The sequence below is a fragment of the Anopheles stephensi genome, chromosome 3, assembly GCF_013141755.1.
Source record: "Anopheles stephensi strain Indian chromosome 3, UCI_ANSTEP_V1.0, whole genome shotgun sequence".
In the NCBI taxonomy this organism is placed as follows: domain Eukaryota; kingdom Metazoa; phylum Arthropoda; class Insecta; order Diptera; family Culicidae; genus Anopheles; species Anopheles stephensi.
In genome coordinates, this window is record NC_050203.1 from 64,909,746 (window position 1) to 64,930,400 (window position 20,655).

The 20,655-nt window shown below is 47.5% G+C and overlaps 1 protein-coding gene across 1 annotated transcript in view; it reads right to left on the reverse strand.

Annotated features, from left to right (window-relative positions):
- LOC118511674 (mucin-5AC) overlaps window positions 1–20,655 on the reverse strand; it is a 141,010-nt gene that overhangs the window by 100,842 nt on the left and 19,513 nt on the right. The window lies entirely within an intron of this gene.

Here is a 20,655-nt window from a genome sequence, read left to right on the forward strand (position 1 = left end):
CATATCTCGATCATAATTAACTACTACCACAGCTTGATGGCCAAATCTTGATGAAAACCTATCAGACGCTTCAATTTAGTCGAGGACTTAATAGTTGTTTAAACAGCTCGCGACTCTCACAAAAATTTGGAATTATTATATTTAATGTCGAACAAATTTTAGGCCTAGGAAAAACTGCCACAAGTTATACTTATTACCTGAGGCAGGTTAAGGATTTATCCATCCCGGTGATCACTGTTTTTTGTTTAATAAACCCACATTGAATTCTGCTGATTGTAATTACCAATGGAAATTGGTAGAAAACGCCATTCAAATGCCGATTTTCACTCGTTGCCAATGTATCTTTTCGAACGGATCGGTATAGTGTGCCTGCGAAATGACATTCCTTGCATCATCATCATCATCATCGTCGATGAAATGCTGGCACACCGAACTACCGGACCATTTCATTAACTACGATCTGCAATCACGATGTGCGATCAGTTGTCACGCACGCAAGCACCGCGTCACCATGGCTAGGGACAGTTCCGGATCATGTGCGCTGTCACATACGAAGATTAGGCAACTAATTGTTTTATAACGAACCGTACGATCGTCATAAAAGCGAGACGCACCCTAACCAGCAAAAACTATGAAAAGAAGAGTGATTTTAATGCTTCCTTTTCGGGGGATCAAAATCCCATGAGAAGCTGAAAACCACGAAATAAATTAAAGGCAATTTTCTGAGATCCAAAAACAAAATCAGATCGTTCAGCTGCTGCACTTACAGCACAATTGGGAGGGAGGTTGTTGGTTGATGGGACTACGCCTGAAACTAATGAAATCCAGTAGCAGCAGCTACCGCCCTTTTCGTAAATGGATTTCCACGACAAATGTCTTGGCGAAAGTCGCAGTCAGACTTTATCCGAGCGAAATCTGATGCGAAAGATGCCAATCAACACACCGGGCACAATTCATTCATCTGCAATCTGGTTGGCTGGCAAAACGATGAACTTCCGGTTTTTGCGAGTGAGAGTGAAAATCCGGTACACGGTACAGGGTTTTTTTTTATTTAACATGAGGAAATATTCTTCTTTCGTGATCTTGGCATAACGATCTGCATTAAGTGCTGCTTTCATCGTTGTCACACGATGCGTCCGTTGGTGGGTCTGGCAGAAGTTGATTTTTATCGACCAACGGTAGCCGTCCCAAACAATACGGCTGTGTGCGATGTTTCCATGCTTCCATGAAGAAAGAAAGGAAGGAAACTGTCCGGCGGTCCGGTATTTTAGACGAGTTTTCCAATTTTTCATACATCCATAGAGCGGGCTAGCTTTAAGCGAGTATGATTTGAGCGCTACTTAGCCGCGGCGCATCTTCAAGCGCCACGATGACGGCCCATGACGATGAATACCGATGAGGGAGAAAATTGCACTACGCACCAAAGGGAAAACGCACCGCCCGACAGAAAGGGGGGAAATGCCGGTCTGGAGAAAATGTGTGTGAGTATGTTAGTAGAAATCGGCAGCCGCCGCTGGTGGATGATTTTATAAGGCAAAACCAACCCGGCCGCGCATTATATGGTAACGGTAGGTTTTCTCTGTGGAGCATAACCGTTTCTCAGGTTCGATGATGGAGGGCGAGTTCAACAAACTGTTTTTTTTTTTTAGGCTAGCAAGGGGAGTTTGGGATTTTACCCCCACAAACACAGGAACGAGTTAAGGGTGGTTTAGGTAGGAACCGTCACTTATCGTTAATGATGATCGTAAACGTTTTTACTGGCTGGTGTAGCGGGATGGAACAAAAACTGCAGGTATCGGAGGTGCTTTAAGGGTGACCTCCAACCTCAAAGATGCATCAACGTGTGAATTAACGATCGGGTTAATTTTGGCGATTTTTATCAACACGCGCTATTATTAGGTTCAGGTTTTCGTTGCAACTTTTCACTCTGAAGAAACGTACGTTGAGCAAGAGCGTACTTGCCGGCTGAGTACATATTTAATGGAAAGTTACCTTATTAGGATTCGGCTAAACATCTTCGAAAAAGTCAACACCGAACCTAGCAGCATAACATTAGCTTTATCACCTGTTAACATGCCATAAAGCGACCAGTTTTATTTCATCCGGATGCGCTACCGCACGGGCGCCTCGAGCTATTTCCCATGCAGAATCGGTTTAATCAGTTGGTTTTATTTCAACAGCGTCAAACGTCAAAACTCGCGCCACGACGACCACACAGGCCGCCAGCGGACAGCTTCCTGTGCACTCGCTAATTTATGCTCGCGCCCGTCTTCTTGCGCCAGTTCTATCGGCTTGAAATATTTATGAAGGAAGTCTGGTCGAATCGCGTGGCGAACCCAAGGACGACGCCTACCGTTCGCTCCGCGGAATGGAATTACCATTTAGCACAAACAATTTCTGTCCCGCAAAAAAGCTAATTGCTGGTTCGATCGTGCGATCGTATGAACATATTTGTCCACACCCGAGCTCCGTGTGGGATCGGAGGGGTTTCGTAAGCATCTGTTAATGTTCTTCTGCGTCTAGGTTTGCCCTTCTACGACGCTCACCCGTGCGGAACATGTATTCCGATCGATGAAATCGTTTCTCCATTCTGTTCGATTCGTCCAGGTTCGCACCTTAAAGCATTCTTTTGAGCGTTGCCGGGCACGCGTCGGAAGCTTCCCGCACGGTAATGGCACACACAGAAGCTCGTGATCGTGCCGACGTAAGGGACGGGAATTTCGAGACATAAAATCGAACAATGAAAACAATCTGGTCACACCGACCTGTTGGGCGCACAATGCGAACCGTTAAAGGCTGTGTCGACGGCGGTAGGTGCAGAAACCTTGCACACTTATGCTACTTGCTGGTGCTGCCTCTGCCGCTTCGGAAGCAAATGTCAAGGATATGGAGAGCAGCGTGACAGTTGGAGAAGTACAGACGTTTCGTTGCCGCCTTCCAGAGCTGCTTAAGAGCCAATCAGTTTCGTTCAGAGAAGAGCGATCGTTGAGATTCAAATTAGCGTACTAACAATGTGGTAAGTTTGCTTCCTAACATCATCCTCACCCTGAGGATGGGTCGGTCTTCAGACGAGTCGTCAGGAAATTCACGCCCCAAACTTCGGGGTGTGCTTATTGTAGATCCGCATTGATTGATTGGATCGACCTTTAGCCGGGGTAAACGGGGCACCGGATGGGACCTTGCCCTTGCTGGTCGACACTCGGAAGGGTTGCCCCAACGTCGAGTGCGTCGCAATTGGCGCCAGCTCAATAATCGAATGATATATTTACGAGGTCACTTCTTCACTTCAGATCTGCGACATTGGGCCATTAGATCGTCCGACAAAAACAAACAACAACCAAAAATCCTTCAGCCTAATTATGTATTTCTATGTAGATGAACCGCTCAAGTGCTTGGCCGGCTGGCGAGGTTGAGATGTAAAGTTCGTTCCATTGTTTCAGCGTCCAAGTGCGGCTGAGGAGGACCCACGTTTCGTTTCGCTCGGGTACAGGGTGATAATTGCAGGGTATGTGGCCACTCGCACTTAATTCGATCGTTTTGAAGATCGACCGAGCGATCGGTGCTGTTTGGGAAGGTAGCGGCGATAGATGTCGGTGTGAGCCAATGCGAACATAACCTCCAATTGTTTGGATCGGTTTGGAATTCCTCGAAGGGTGTGATTGATGACGGTAGAGGTTTAGGAAAATTGGATGAGACTATAATAGGGCCAAACACCGGGTAAAGGTTAAACGGAAGAGATTTATTAGTCTATCACCTAATAAAACAGGTAATAGGATGGTAATGAATGCCCGGAACGTTAGGTGTTTTGATAATGTTATTGTCCATTTAGGAGAATCATCCCTGATCCCAATTTTTCGTTCCTAAAACATATGCTACATCCGTGGTGAATGTAGCAAAAAGGATCTGCCTGTGGATAATTATAAGCAAGCTGCAGTATAAAAAAGGCAGTGACCGCGCTCAGACCCGGATCATAAATAATTCCCACAAGCAGATTGGGCAGCATAATAAGTCAATCCGCCACCTTACGACGGCCTGTCCTAGATCGGGAAGCTTGATCAATTAATCTTCTACGCCCCACGCCAACATTGATCACACTGGTTCGTAGATCGTGTAGATCAGGAAGTTGTACCGAAACCATTTCAGTGCAAGCGCTCGCGTCGCGTGTAGTATCCAACGCTGACGACTGACGGTATTATAAGTATCTCTTGTGCCAGATTGACGATAAATCGGGCACCCTAGCATCAATCAACCGTTCCCGGGCATCAAAAACGAAGCCACCACAACAACAACAAAAAACCTTCCTCGGCACACTCGGGTTTTAAAAATGTAGCCATCTATCCGGACACCGGATGAATGCATCGCTCCATCGCTCGGACACTTGTTATTTATTGATTGACTACAGAAAGACGGTTGTTATTAACAGCATCGAACACAAGTTTGAAGGTCAACGGGCGCAATGGAAGCGTTGGCCTTTTTCTTCTGGCTTCAAAGCGTGTTGGCTTCGCCTGTTCCTTCCCCCAAATGTCCTAGATAGTAGGTCGTAGCCCGGTCGTCTTAGCGGAACATGCTTTTGGCCCACTTAACCGGGCTCGGAAACCGGCTGCTGGCCACTGCTGGTAGCGCGTGCGCGTTCGAACACTCGGCATTTCACTACTTTGTTACCGATTCCGAAGTGCTCCATTTTTTTCAGGTCATCATGCGAATTTCGCGTGCGCAGAAATATGGCATGGTCGACGTGCTCGTGCGGCTCGATTTTTGATCGCCTTGAATGTCATCCGCGATCGTACGACAGCAGGACGGGAATTAACCTGGACCGTCTAAAGTCCAAGGTTCTCTGGAAGCATGGGAGTGCGTGTAAGAGGAGTTACTCTTTTGCGTTCGTTCTTAAAATATATCTCAAAGGACACATCGGACATGGGAAACAATCCTCGAAGAGAAGCAGCTTCTCACGGATCGCTAATGATGGAACTGATCTGTCGATCGCAGATGTGAATGACAAAACGCCATAAATAAAACAATCGCGATTCGATACGGGCTGGTCTGAAGTGGAATAATTCAGGAAGTAAAAGTAAGCTCCCGTCGATAGGCTGCAGGCTCATGCAACTAACTCAACTGATCGTATAGTGATCGTTGATTTTTTTGCACACAGCAGACCAGACTTGAAGGTCGTCCAGCCAGCTAGATTGATCCCATTTTGTTCTCATTTTTTCACCGCACCACTGTCACTGTGTGTATACATGCTGTACTGAAAACTCGAACGGACACTGGACACTTAACTCGATCACTAGAACCGGTAGGCAGTCGGGTGGTTCTCTAGAAGGTGCTTGATCGGGACACGATCTCGTAGGAAATTTCCACCGCCTTGACGTTCGCCGTTACCGGTGACATACTAATGACAGAGCGCGTTTATGCTAGCTGGTGCTGACGAGGTTTCTTGAACTCCGAAACAAACTCTGACCGCTGTCGATCGGGCTGTTGCGTGGTTGGTACGCGTTATAGGGGTAGATTAAGACATTGCTCGGAGTTGAAATTGCTGGTTGCTGTGAAATGGTGGCGTTTATCTTGCCACTGAAACCCGATGCCATGCTGCTGTCGTAAAGCTATCTGCGCAAACCGATTTAAATTCGGACGTTATTATTATAATTTCCGCATGCCACTCAAGAGGATCGTCCGGCGCGAGCCAGGGGAAACGTGTTCTAATCGAGATAAATTCAATCCATCAGCCGAGGGATTGGTATTTAACCTTCGCATAATGAAGCATTTTTGCGGCAACTATAACACGCCCACTCAATTGCCCCCACATTAACCTGGGGGTGCGTGTCCAGGTGCCACTAGGCCGGCTAATAGTCCTGCCCGCAGTTGCTCCGTAAGGCCATACTGGTAATGGTTGGGGGCTCTGATCAGGCTACCAAATTAGCTTTCCGAACGGATGCTGTGTTAAGGAAAGGTTGTGACCCCATTAGGAAAGGAAGTCAGCTGTTTGGGGTCGAACTAATTCCAATGCCAGGCCAGGAACGCTTGCCGAAGTAGTCGGCAGGAGCCGTTTAATGATAAATTACGTTACAATCAACTCGATTGGGTAAGTCAGAGTAGAAGAAAAAAATTGAAGATGCAGGAAGCTTTAGACATGTGGGCAAGACCTGTCAACGTAACATAAATCATGGAACGGGCGACATCCGCCCGCTAACAATATGGCTTTCTCGCGTCAATACGTTGTGTTCTTCCGAGAAGTGATGATGAAGTAACAGTACAAAGCATTTCTTTCTTGTTGCTTTAGTTTCCACTCTCACGATGACATCATGTGGTTCAATTAGGTACACCGAAGCGTTGAAGGAACGCAAGCCTCATAACCTGTAGAACTCCCGTGCTCCATTAATGTGCGAAATGGCATCAACGCGTGTCAGTCGCCGAAAGGGAAAATCGGTAATTGTGCATGCAAACCCCATCGGTGTGCTGTGGCTGTCTCCGGAAAGTCTGTCGCAGAGTGACTTTCGATTTCGTTCGATGCACTCACAGGAAATTGGCAGACTTTGGCAGACGACAGCCACACGGCCGTGCGTATCGCCCTGACGTACGATCGGATTGACGGAGTAGACGCAGATGTGACATCAGTGAGGTGAAACCGAGGAACGAAGCATCGCGGTTACGATCGCGATTTGGTGCCGAGTACGGGGTTGGCTTAACTTTCTTCGCCATTTTGTACGCGTGCTGGAAGTTTGTTAATGAATGTGTTTCATAAAATCGATACACAGGCAAAGAAAGTGAAGATATGGGTTGGGGTTTGGGCTGATGGGTGTCATTGCGCAATTGAATTCGTTTTCAATGGGGGTGAAATTCGTAGGTTGGTGGAACTGGAGCAAAAGAGTTGTGGATTGAGGTTATGTGATTTATACGATCTGCTGGTTTTCCTGTATGATGAGACTGGGGAGATATTAAACTTTCCTTATGATAGAACTTCAAATAACTTTGTAGCTTAATTAGCAATACTACGTCATGTGGATGGAACTATTGCAGCTTTCTCTGGTCAACAATGCTCAATACTTCCCATCACTGCCACTGATCCATGCTCTCGTGAGCAATTGTGTAAATATTAAAACATTTGCTTATTCCATTTCCTTTCACACTGTTGGGAAAACCTAACATCATAATTCAAATCATAAAAAGAAACATTCTTACCCTTCTCCCGCTTTTTCCATTTCCCATCCAACACGAAACCTCAAATAAATTTCTTGTCAATTAGCTAAAAGAATAATTGCATCCCGCTGCAGTGAAATCCTTTCACTCGCTCCACTAACATTTCCCAGCTCTAGCGTACAATAAACTAACACACACACACACACACACAAAACTCTTGCAAATTGTTTTAAATTAAGCCATCAAATTAAACTAAACTGTCTGCGCGGCCCCCGAACAAGGTGAGCTGTGAGCTTTCTCACTTAGTTTCCGCGACGGTGCTAAGCGCCGATGGTCACACAGTGATTCTTCTAGCGGCGTGTAATGGATACCCGTTGCTAAAACGTTGCAAACTTTCCATCCGCTCTCGTACCCGACAATCCAACAATTCCGCGAGCAGGGCAATTATCGTTCAACTAGCGGCCGAACTTCCGCAGTTTCCGCCATTTTTTTGTTGCCCAAGTTCACAGTTCGACTCCCTGAGCATGAGTCGCACGCGGCGGAGGTGGAGTTCCTAATTGAAACTTAATGACGGAATAGTGAAGACACTAATTCGGCACTGGGCACCGCGCTGATTATACGTCGTAAAAATGGTACGATCCGGCATTGCAGAAGCTGGCGAAGTTACCGCGGGTAACACTTAACAATCGCCAAATCTAATGGTCTATTTTGGACTTCGTTTTTTTCCCTAGTGTGACACCTCCACGCCGAAACTTTCTCACCACGTCACTGACTGGCCTTGCGAGCCTGCTTTTGTCTGGGAGGGTTCGGAAGTTTGAAAGGCCTTCAAGCGCGAAAAGGAGCGCAAGAACGCACCACGCTGAGAATGCGGCTCAATTAGACAATTAGTACAAAACGGCCAGGTCCGATATTGCACAATGGGCCGAGCGCTTGTTGGGGTTTCCAGCGCGCGCGGTGGACTGATAAACGGCGATCTTGACTTCGATCGGACCTTCGGTTCATTAGACGCGATCTTCAATCGCAAACGACGCGAATGCCAAGCACAAATTGCAACCGAGTGCGAACCGTATCACGGTCGCGGTCTTGGAAGAGACCCTAACCGCGTGTGTGTGTAATGGTGGGTGCTGGGTTTCTCACTCTAGGCTCATTAGGCTTACAACGGAGGCGTCTCTGCTTCTCCTTCTCCGTCCATTCTCTAACGATCGATCGTTCGACCAAGGAAGAGATATTGATCGATGTTTACTGGTTCGCTCGGTTACCGTTACCGCCGAGGCCACACGCCGTTGACGGCATCCATCATGCGATACATTCGCACCGGAGTCGCGGCTCGAGTGCAATTAACACCACCAACGAGGACCTCTGCAAGCACGACCGTCAAGCAGCGTTGCAGAGCATCACTCAACATTCTTCTGCGCCTCGGCTGAGTTGGGTTGGGTCGGTCCAATACCACCCTCCTGGCAATGACACTGAACATCCAATCACGCTGAAGTGCACCAGATTCAGTGCCGAATGTGGAGTAAAGTTTGGGTGCTTCAACGGTAGAAGGCGAACCTTCACCAAAACACAACGGTAATGGTCCGTATCGACAACGATAGGTGGTACACACACTTTGCTCCACTTCTGAGTGAGGTCGCTCAGCGGGTCAGGTTGAGGTTCGCTTTATAAGGAACTGCTCAGCGTTCCAGCTACACCCAAATGTAAGATTATTATTTTTGCACTCTCCTCACACTTGATGGCGAGGCTCACACAACGCGGTGCAAGGTTGAAGATTCGAACACACCCCGATTTTGGGATGTCCAACTTTTTTTTTCGTCCAACCACACATCTGACCTCTGGACCATATTTGACAGGATAATTGGTGTGTGCTGGGGAACGGTAGGTGGGGATTGGTGGCGAGCTAAGCATCGCGAAGATGAAGAAGAAAAAAGCTTGAAGTGTGATATTGTTGTTTCCTTAAAAGTGCATACCGCAGGTCGTAACATTGCTACCACCTTCGACGGGCTCAGCGCAAGCCTCATGTCAGCTGGTTTTGATGAGGATTAATGCCGGATATTGGGGCGCTGATTAGTAAAAGTGGGCCACCCTGCCGATGGATGGAGCGTTCCATCGTTTGACCTAGACCTCATTTCGGTGGAGTTTTCGGGCGTCGAAGGTGGATTCTGTATTGAGGAAGCTATAAACGCTTTTATACACCCTGCACAACCCAATTTATATTGCCATCAGTTGAAGGTAGCTACTAACGCAAGCAACGCTAGCACAGATCGGCAACTACATCTCCCCATCTAGAGCACATTAATAAAGCTGACAAGCTCCTGGCTCTATCGCCGGCGATCGCGATAGCGCGATGTCGATCAAAAACAAAACAGATTCCACCACAAATCTCCGTGCAAACGATCTTTCCCGGCGATTGGCTGCAAGGCGCTGGCGATCTGTCTTCGGTCTCAATTTAATCCCCGCACCTAGGAATCGGCGATCGCCGACGCTCGGTCGCTTGTACGTGTCGAGTACGGTAAGGTCTTAAATTAACCTGTCATTCGGCAGCGCTTCACACTAGCGCAACACCCATAGCGTTCCCGTACCGTCAGCACGAGCAGCAGCAGCAGCAGCATCGTTTCGGGCATCCTGGCGCACTTACGGTTGTGCCCCGCCAGGATGCCTCCCGGGCCGTGCCGAGTTTGCGATGGCAATTAAATTAATTGCCCTGCTGCATCGCGTAACTTGGGCCGGGTGGTTTGTGCGCCGGGAAGGAGCAAACCAGTTCACCGACGAAAGTGTTTTTGACGTGTAGCACGGCCACAGAACGGTCGCGCGTTTTCACACCAGGTTTGCAGATAGATGCTGTTGGCGATGGAACTCAATCTCGGGAAAACTTAGGACTTTGGTGCAGAAATGATCGAGCGTGGCGCAAAACGCGACACAAACGCTCCCAAATGCAGTGCGAGAGCAGCGATCGATGGTAGAAGGTTCATTAGTCGACATTTCGAGTTTCGAGTCCGTTTAGGAGGGATTAAGATTAAAGGCCGATGAGTCAGTGGTGAGTGAGAATGACGTGACGCTTTAGAGCAAATATCTTCATTTTCAAATACAAATGACTATACTCTCTGTAAAGGTAACTCAAATTCTCAAATGTCTATCAGCATTTACTTAAGCTCCAGTCCAAGATGTCTAGAGTGCCTATAAGACTTCTTCAAGATTCGTTAACTCCTTCAAAATAACCAAAATATGAGTTAAACATTCTGACACACCTATCGAAGGTCATCGAGCCATTACACTCCATTACTTTGACCACCTGTTAATACTCCTGGCTAACCCCACACTGTACGCAATTACCGATCAAAGATAAATTGAATACCCATTCCTAATTATCTAACCCCATCCGCAGCGTTTCGCACGGCTAGCTGCTGTTATGCGACACAAATTCGCTCATGGGACATTCATTCGCGACCGAGGCGTCAATCAGTAACAGCTGATCCGTGTACCCATGTATCTCCCCAGCCGAAGCCGGTGGTGACGACTTCTTCACTTGATTTGCATGCTCGCACACGCACAATCAGGGTCAAGCAGTTGATCTGCCGTACATCATCATCATCATCTACCATCTGTACCGGTGATCGTGCCTAGCCGTGGTCTAGCCGAACCCTTAAGACATGCGTTACTCCATGCAAAGACATACTATCGGCATGTGAAAATCATACCACCGCTACTTTGGGAGTCAGGGGCAGCAAGGTACACCAATCACAACAATACACACACACACGCGAGACGGCGCTGCTGACCTTATTCCAGCAGACCAGCAGACCACCGATGGGTGCCGTGGTAGTGATCATTAACTTGTGTGACCTGCACAAGCGAGGTGTTTTTTTGGTAGTTTGTTTTGTTTGAGCGACAGTTAAGGGTAGCTCGTGTTGCTGCTGGTTGGGTTTTTTCGGCCGACCACGAGCACGCCAAGATACCTTCCGCGAGAGGTGATAAATAGCTGCACACACCGGACAACGTTATCGTTGATTGCCGACCGGTGGTTGGTAATTACGTGAAGTTCGAGTGTGATTTGCAAATTTGTTAACACTGTTCCGTGGGCTTCACCGGGCAGCACGTGTGAACAGTGAAGGTTGATCAACAGAAACGCCAAAACCACGCATCACGCGACGCTGCAGAGAACTGCAAATCCTTGCCTTGTCATCAACTGTAACGTCACTGGGTTTGCTACGTACAATTGCCCCTTTTGCCGTGATCAAGATTATGTTTGTGTGTCCTTGAATTAGGATACCCCTTCCAGCGGTATGCTTCCTCGGCGCGTCAAATGGGTAACGAGTGAAAATTGGATAATTTGACATAGGAGGACTCTTCGTGCGTTCTCCATTAGAGCGTACGTTGCCCGAAATGCCAACTACATGCGTGCTACCTTTTAATGGACGGTTTAGACGTTTATTTTGGTAACCAGATGGATGGAACGGAGCGTTAAATGTCACTGGCTTTTAACCATTCGGCAACAAATGATTTCCCTCCTACTGGAGAGCCTGTTCAATATAGGCCTGGCCGTTAGAGGCTGCCATAGATCACTTTGCCTAGCCTCGATTTGCAAGAATGATAACAATTTATGCAAATTCTTAGTCACACCTTGGTTCGATCCGAGCTGTTCTCACGCTGGAGAACGTGAGATTTTTTCTTTGCCATCCTACCAGTAGAACATGACGTGACACATTTGTTCTTCGCTATCGTAAGATCGTTAGTCATCTTTGTAAGAAAGTTTCTTTCAAACGAAACCCCCTCCTGCTTCCGTCAAACGCTCAATCAATCATTCCGAAGGAACATCTGTTCGCTCGCGACCTGCCAAACAGCGGATGCCTTTGAAGAACTTTGGCTTGACATCTTACCACCGAGCTGAGGACGGTCATTAATTACAGACCTCTTCGGTGTTGAGTTGTTCCAATTAAAGAAGCTTCCATCTAAGAGCGAGCTCCACTAACGACTCCCTGCTGGTCCTTTTACTTCTTCTGCAATGAGGCTCTAGGCCGTGCCTAGAGAATTCGCATCAGGAGCGGACTCGCAGTGAACATTCCATCACATCACGTGTACTATACGGCGGTGGGTTGGTTTGCCATCGAACAGTCGATCTGGTTGATCGACTCCGACGGCACTCACCCCGAAAGCACCCGTTCGACAAGTTTTCTTTGATCGGTAGCTCTTCCTTGCGAATCGGGCTCCATCGGCCAATAATGTACTCGACGGCAAGCAGAGGGTAGTCTATGTAACTGATAGACCTTCACCCATTGTTTGACGATCTTGCTCCTCCTCCTCTGCTCGAGTGGATGCCATGCAACTACTTCGATGACATTTTAATAGCGATCGAAGGTCGAAGGACGGTACGGATGAATACAATTAAATCATATTTTTCAGCGGCCTTTCGCGACCAGAAGTGGGTTTCGCTGCTTTTGCATAGCTTTGATGCATCCGATGATGGCTTAATCAACTATTTACGATTGCTTCAGTTTTAATGCAACTATGGTATGGTAATATCTTGTCGGCATGACACATTCAGACGCGCACACCTCAAAAAGGACCTCAAAAGGTGACCATGCTGCGTAAGGAAAGTAATTTATAACGGGCATGAAATGTTTTGTGCGTTTCCTTTGTCAGCCAATCAATATCGACTCTTGCTTCGTTTTACCCTTGACCAATGGGGAAAAAGAAATGATTACTTCACCGTAGCATTTCTGAAGGAAACTCCACAAAACACACAGCGACAAATAATAACATTAAGTGGACAAATAATTTATAACCCCACGCTAAGCCCACTGCCGAGCTCAACAGTAACTTTAATAATGGCAATACGCTCGCCCGATTAGGGGCAGCTGCGGCCGCCATGTTCGTATCCCGAAAATATAAAACCCAACCCCACAGAATAAGCCATTTACGATTATCTGCTTAATGTTGCCCAACTCCGGTCCGGTGACCGTGCGTCACGAAGTACCAGCATTCGCCTGCACAGCTTCTTAAGGTAAGGGACTTAAGGTTATTCGCTCGGACGCAAATGGTGCGCAATATGCGAAATTTGGCATGGCTTCCTGGCCACTCGCCCCAAACTGAACCCACCGAAAGATCTCCTTAAAGGTGAACGTTGATTAACGGAAAGCAAAACAAAGCGTACAAGGCGATGACAATAAAAACAAATGCGATTTGTCCACCGATCTACGCCTACCTTTCTAGAACCTTGCCAGAATGTCGCAGCTCCGTAACACGATACACACCGTCGTCGTCGTCCGGTTGCTGTGGCTGCTGGTAGTCTCCAAGAATAAGATCAACGATTAAAATGGTCGCACTTGGTTGTGTCGGGCAAATCAGCTCAGAATAAATGAACTGCTAAATCATTCTTATTTCGCCCGCGGGCTATAACTATCAAATGTCAAAACTGTTAACTGTGCTGCGGGGCCGAATTCCGTGGCCGGACCGGCAGTTGGGGTGTGGAGCAGCTGTAACATTTATCCACGGATATGGTGCCCCAGCCCAACCGTCATGGCACTACCCTAACCTAACAGTGAGGCAAGGTGAACCTGCTGCCAAAGCTCTAAATCGGTAACTGAGCCACCGTTGTCGCGTTCCGAACCTTGTTCGACAGAACACAAAGCCACGCTAACGATATGCATACGAACTTCGGCGGTCCTAAGGTGGCGGGAGGGTTCGCTCTGCTCGGAACCTCTCCCAGATCGCGCCAACTTCACCAACCTTAGACCGCACAAAGGACTGGGGTGTGTCTCGGCGCTGGTGGTTCACTTGCTCCCTTACATCGCTACGGAGGCGAATGGATCGATGGATTTCGATGTGTGGCGTACTTTGGCGTGTGCTGTTTTTTTCGTGTGGTTCTACTTACTGTCGTTCCTTTTTTATTGTATCAATCGGAGGTAACCTTTACTAGCAAGCAGAAAAAGGAAAGAACTCACCTCGACTTCTCGTGCACGACTCACACGTCACGCGTCTGATCGAGCAATGGAGTGCGGGGTCAGCCGGTATCACACCGACAGTGCAAATGTTCGCTCCACCTTCGAAAGTAATCATAAAAACCTTCAAGCGACCCTCTCTAGCATGCGGGACACTCGGGCAACATCGGCACATAGGCATTCTAATTCGTCGTTGTCGACGCTCTGATTTAAGACACCAGCCACACACACACACAATACTCATTAATCTGGTGCACATACACAGCGGGTGGGAAAATTGGGGTGGGGAAAACGTTTCCTGCTCCTCCACCCAACGCCCTCAGCACATAACCAGCGGAGCCAGCGACTGCGCGGCTTGCGAAAACAGAACCAGAAACACGAACCGAACGGCGAAACAAAGCGGAGCGTATAAACCAAACACTAAACTAGTGGCCGGGTGGCGCAACCGGTGTGGTGCCGATGCTAATAAGTGCGCCACAATTGAGGTGTTGCGTGGCTGGGTGTTGGACCCGTTCACTCCAACACGATCACGGATCAGGTGATGGTGGAACACCCCCCTACACACACACACATGGAACGAGTTTCCAACGTCAAACAGACCTGGCAACAGCAGTGGTTAATCTGCCACCAATTTGCTAGGTTCAACATCCGTGTTCTTGGCAGTCGGTTCTCGCAGTTCTAGCCACAACACTCTTCCGATCGTATGTGGTAGTGAAGCCCACAATCCGGAGCAGGATATGGATAGAGCCAGTGCTACTGCTCGACACTTCCCCAAAGCGGACTCAATCGATTTGTCACTGTCACTTGACCTCCGGCGACCAGCGCTCCTAATGTCGCCCGTCCACTAATCGGAAAGGCAAACAGAGACACGGTGTCCGTAAAATTGGTTCACTGGTGTGGAATTTGAATTATTTCCTTTCCCGTGCTGCCGGGTGTTTACCGTGGTGCATGTTTCCTACCGAGCGGAAGGTGTCCATTGATGGCAATAAATATCGAAATTGAGTTTTCTGAACGTGTGTCTTTGTGTTCCCGTTCGATGCAGAGATCGATGGGGACCTAAGACTCGGAACGGATATCATGAAATGGTAAGGTCGTAAGAACGAACTAAATGTGGGAACGTGTCCAAGGACTCACACACACACACACACGAATGCTCCGTTTGAGATAATGCTCATTAAAATATAATCGACACACCAAACAGATATCAAAGCGAAGCCTTACGCATCAATCTTTGTTGTCTTTTAAATGGTAAGCTCCAATCGAACCGATACGTCAGTGCGCGCGCTTTATCCGATCGTGATAGATCATCTAACGCTGAACGACAAAACGTGCGATGCTCGTAACTAAACGGTTTCGGACGATTCATTCGCCATACTTCTTGACGCAATGTACTAAGGCACAGCCAATTCATCTGCATGATCTATAATGTCTCTGTTACTGGTTCATTACTTATGCGTCGTTATGATCGCACGGTGCGCCAGCAGCAACAACTTAACCATCCGGCATGAGTTAGAATCTTCCGGCCATGCTTACGGCCCACGCGGTACAAGTCGCGGTTTGTGACTCGCGATCGCCCACAAACCCCACGAGCTTGTGGGGTTGAACAGCTTTGCACACGGAGGAAGATCGTTCCGACCGAACGAGATCGAGTTGCAGCGCGATGTCACCATCGTGTCGTGTAATCCCTTCTAATAGCGCAACCAATAAATAAATCATGCAATCATAAACGGACCGACAGCACTCCCAGATCTCTTGCGATCTTCACCAACACTCACACACACACACACACACACAGCAAGGCAGGTGGATGTTTCACCACCATTGCCCCTGAACATGTCTGGGCACTCCCCGAAACGAGTAGAGGCCGCACCAGTGAAAAAAAATGTGGAACAGGTTCTGACATTTGGCAGTCTGACTGGCGGAACCCAGAATTGCACCGCAAAAACCCCGATCGGATGTCTCGTCGCAAAAGGGAACTTTCGAGCTCCGGTTTCAACGCTCCCCTTCTCCCGTTGCCTACGAACGCCGCTGGTCACTGAACTGTTTCGTTCGATCTGCAGCAGTTTGAGCGAGCGTGTTGCCACATTGTCACGATCTTAGATGCAAAAGTACTGCTCACCTTTGATTTTAGCATACCGATACAGACATTCCGTTGTGCCGTTGTCTACCATTCCCTGCTCCATCGATGAGACCATTGGACGACCTCGTGATCAAGATTGGGTGCAATTCTGGTGCTTGTTGCAGGTAGCAGCCACCAAACGGGTTTCGGGCACGATGGCTTCTGTAACAGGTGCTACCCAACACTGGCAGGTAAAGCAAACTGGAGTTTCTTCGCTTCGATGTGCAGCGGTGGGAATCGCGACGATGCTAATCGTTCCGATTACCCTTTTGCCCAGACATAGTTCACCGTGACCGGAGGACAGGTGAGACTAAAACAACGAACAACCGCTGAGAAGTGCTTTTGCAACTTGAAAACATTTCCAAGCGAATGAAACTCGCGACGCGACTCGAAGTATTTGTCGCACCTGTGAGATCGACCACAAGGTTGCCCCGGTCGGGTTTTCTCGTTCCCTCTCGTGAAAATGGTCGTGTGAAAACCACGCTTCTCACCTCTAACGCTCCACCATCGAACCCGGGGGGAACTGATTTCGCTTTTTCAAACGTTAGACAACGCGTTAGACAAATACCACTGCTCACCAGCAAATCCGAAACAGTGACCAAAAATCGTGACGAACTGTCCCCGTGTTTTGACTCATATTTTGACCCACCTTTCACCCGCCCTGTTCACCAACCTCCCTTCATCCATCCCATCCCTTACAAAGCTTACATAAAGTGTGTAAGCATTCATTCGACAAAGATGAAGATGGAAACAATAATCCCCCAACAGAAGTCGTCACCGTCATCGTCGCGATCTTTTCTGTCGTGCTTTTGTTTGGTTAGAGTAAGCGTCAGTGCGTGTATGTTTTGTTTCGCCTTTGGTCGGTCGTGATGGTTAATGCATTCAGTTTTTAACGCATTAAACTGTCGCCCGCGGTACAAATGTAAACGCACAGCGGGAGTTGCCCGGTTTTCCGAAGGTTGCGTCAATGTCGCGCGAGCAGTGCGAGCAGCCAAAGACTTTGCAAGTGCGGGGAGGTTATGGATGGGAAGGTTGGAAGATCTTCGAACATTTGGATCACGCGCAAGAAATACACTTGATCTAGTTTCGGTTAAAGCAAGCAGCAGCAGCAGCAGTTCGGTGGGAAATGATCAAAGATTTGTTGATAAACTAATTGTCTGCGATGGTTAGGACATGGAGAATCTACGGTCCTCGATTTTTGTAACGGAAGTCTCTACGAAAACTTGCTTTTGAGTTTGTCAGATATGAGTCGTCTAAAAGCCTATCAAAGAGTAGGTTCAAGATCTTCAATCTCTTAAAAAAATAAAGAGCCTCCCATGCATTGAAATACCTTATTCCTTAAGAAAATGGAGATATCGTTCAGAATTCCTTGAGGGTTACTGACAATAAACAGATAAGCATCTGGTGTCAATGAATGTCTTAGAATTTAATATCATGTCACCAAGGATCCATTGGCACGCCCAAAGCAATAATCAACCGCCAGGTCAATAACACCAGCACTCTAGAACGCTGACCTCACTGCTCACCTTCCTACGTTCGAGACTCTACTTCAACAAAATTAATCTTCCATTACACGCTTAAGAGCACGATTGCATCACTCAACAGCACTCCTCGCTGGAAATTAAAGTCCTCCATCATACTGGCTCACCAACCTACCCGAAAATCAGATCATCTTACGCACCGCGCAACAAGTCAAGTGGCTTTTAGCCACTACCCCCAAACACTCTCAACCACAAGTCGCTCGCGATCGCAAATGCAATTAGTTTGCACTGAGCATCGTCCACGCTGTTGACGGTTGGCATTAACCTCCAAAACTGGTGGCAAAAATGTTCACTCCACCGAAACCGGACCGGAATGTTCACGCCTCGCGTGTGATCTAGCGGTCGTTCGACGTCATACTTCGGCGTGTCGGGTGGGTTCAACAATTTTCAACAAGTAATTTCATGATTTAGATCTCACCAGCACCGTTTTGCTGATGCGTTTCCAATGCTTCTGCTAGATGAATTTAGAGGCCTTCAGTACGGTGCAGTGCCGTGCATGGCTGGATGCATGCACATCACACACGGACAAATCATTTTGTCCAAATAGATCCGATAGCCACCATTTTCTTGTGGCGCAGGTTCGAAGAAAACGCCCAAGTCGAGAAGTCTCACCCAACAAACCAACGCCCGAAGGTCGCTCGCAGCGAACGTGACAGCAAACTTTTGCTCTACAAAACTTTTCACACTCGTTCCTCCTTCACACACGCCCCGGAACAACGTGGCCACCCTCGACACCGAGTTCAGCCGATGGTGCGTAAGGCTTGGGAACGGAGTTGTGGCGATTCGGATTCGGTAAAAAGTTGATAATTACCGCAATGCCGGCAGGCAAGTTCTTCAGCCACTTTTTTCCCTTCCTTTTCGAAGCACAAGTCCGAGCCCGGCAGCGATCGCTCGCAGGGCGATCTAAATTACCGAAGGATAGATGGCTCGGTCGGATGGATGGATGGGTGGATGGCCGAATGAATGGATATATTTATTTTTATGCGGTCACAATGTTGTGTTTCATAACTTTTCAATCACCTACCAGCCGACTGGCAGCTCGGTGCGATCGAAAGGAACGAGCGAGCGAGCGAGCGAAAAAACACACGGGCGGAAAAATGGTCCACGGCGTTGGGTTTTATGCTGGCTGTCAACATAAACGGTAGGAAATGGTTGACTCCGCGGTACACGTTCGCGGAGGGTTCGCAACTCCGCGTGTCTCCCTCCGTGGCTGGCCGGCACCCCACAGCACAATGCATCGCGCTTCCTACCGTTCCGCCCTTGTCCACCGCTTGTCGTGGCGAAACTTTCGATTTCGTTGCTCCAGATTTCTTTTGATGCGGAGAGCTTTGTTGTTTATTCGCTGGTTCGGGTTTTGTTTTTGTCGTCGTGGTACAGTTGTTGCTGTTTTATAGTTATTGCTCGCGATCACGACACTGCCGAGGTTCATATTTTTCACCTTGAGCAATTCGATGGGGGTTTGGTGGATGCCAGCGTTTTTTGCCCAATTGCACGCTGCATTCCGCTGGGCAAGTTGCAAGTTGGCCTTCAATATTTATTGAAGGTATTTTAAGCTGGCTTCAGTTGATGCTAATTGTCTTTGATTGGATTTTTTAGGCGTTCTTTTGATTTAAAATGCTTATGCTTTTCAACAAGAAAGCCCTATTCAACTGCTCACAACCGAATATCTAGTCTGCAACTTGACTTGTTATTTTATGTTGACACATTTTAAGCGTAACACATTTTCACATCCATTACATCACGCGCTATATCCGATTATTTCATACACACAAATCACAACCGCCAGCCAGACACACGTACACGAGTGTCTTTCTCTGCCGTAACTGCCCGAAAAACCAAGAAAACCACCGACCGCTCCAATTATGGATATTGTTTTCTGATGAAATAATGCTGCACGCATCGGAGGGAAAATCTTCTCCGGTACTGTTTGCCAGCCCGGTGCTGTGCAGCCAATATGTTCCAATGTCTGAAAGCTTTTTGTTTTTTGGTGCAGATCGTAGGGAAATGCATGGGAAAAATGTGCGATGTGGTTTTGTTTGTGCTTCGATGTGAAGGATGAAATATTTCATCTTTTCTCAGGCACTTCCTGATTATTTTTTTAATAGCTCAGGTGAGGTGAAGCGCTTTTTTACATGCCTAACATGTATCAATTATCAAATTATTCAAAATCAAAGCGGCTGCTTAGTCCCAAATGAATCTAGAGTAAAATGATTTCGGTACAAAAACTCTCTTATAACGAGTAACCCTTTTAAACAAGTTGCTCGGTTATTTTAAGCTCACTAAATTTATTGTGGTTGTGGTTGGTTATTGTGGATTAAATTCCTGATAGACGAACAGTTGCTCAAAGTAATCAAAAACCATTCTGAATTGGTGGTATGCGACTAAAATGCTAACCTTAAAACCAGTAATCCAAAATTTTATGTTCAACTCTAGGAGGTCGTCAGAGGCCACGTCGCCCAAGAGATCGTCATCTATAGGGCTTCATCTACCAAGAGACCTCGGCGAGATCTTGTGGTAAAAGGCACCAAATGACCTCGTTATTCAAAGGGCCTTGCCATTGAAAGGGTCCTATCTACCAAGAGATGCCGTAGTCAAAGATGCCTCGACGTGCAATGAAGCTCGTTCACCAAGAGATCTTGGCATTTCATTATCGTCAACATCAACAGCACCTTGTCATGTAAGTTGGTTTGAGGTTCTTGAAGCTCAAAAATATTTAAGTACATTCTTGCACTTGCTCACACCAAGATCTTCTATTCTTCTCTTAAATTTTATTATTCCAGAAACACTGGCAAGAATTAGATCCATACAAGACGGTTAACTACACAATTACAGCTCATCTTCCTATAGACGATTTTCATTAAATACGCTACCAAAAGCGTTGAGGATGATCCATGATTACGAACCTGCAACGAGAGAAAGAAAAACA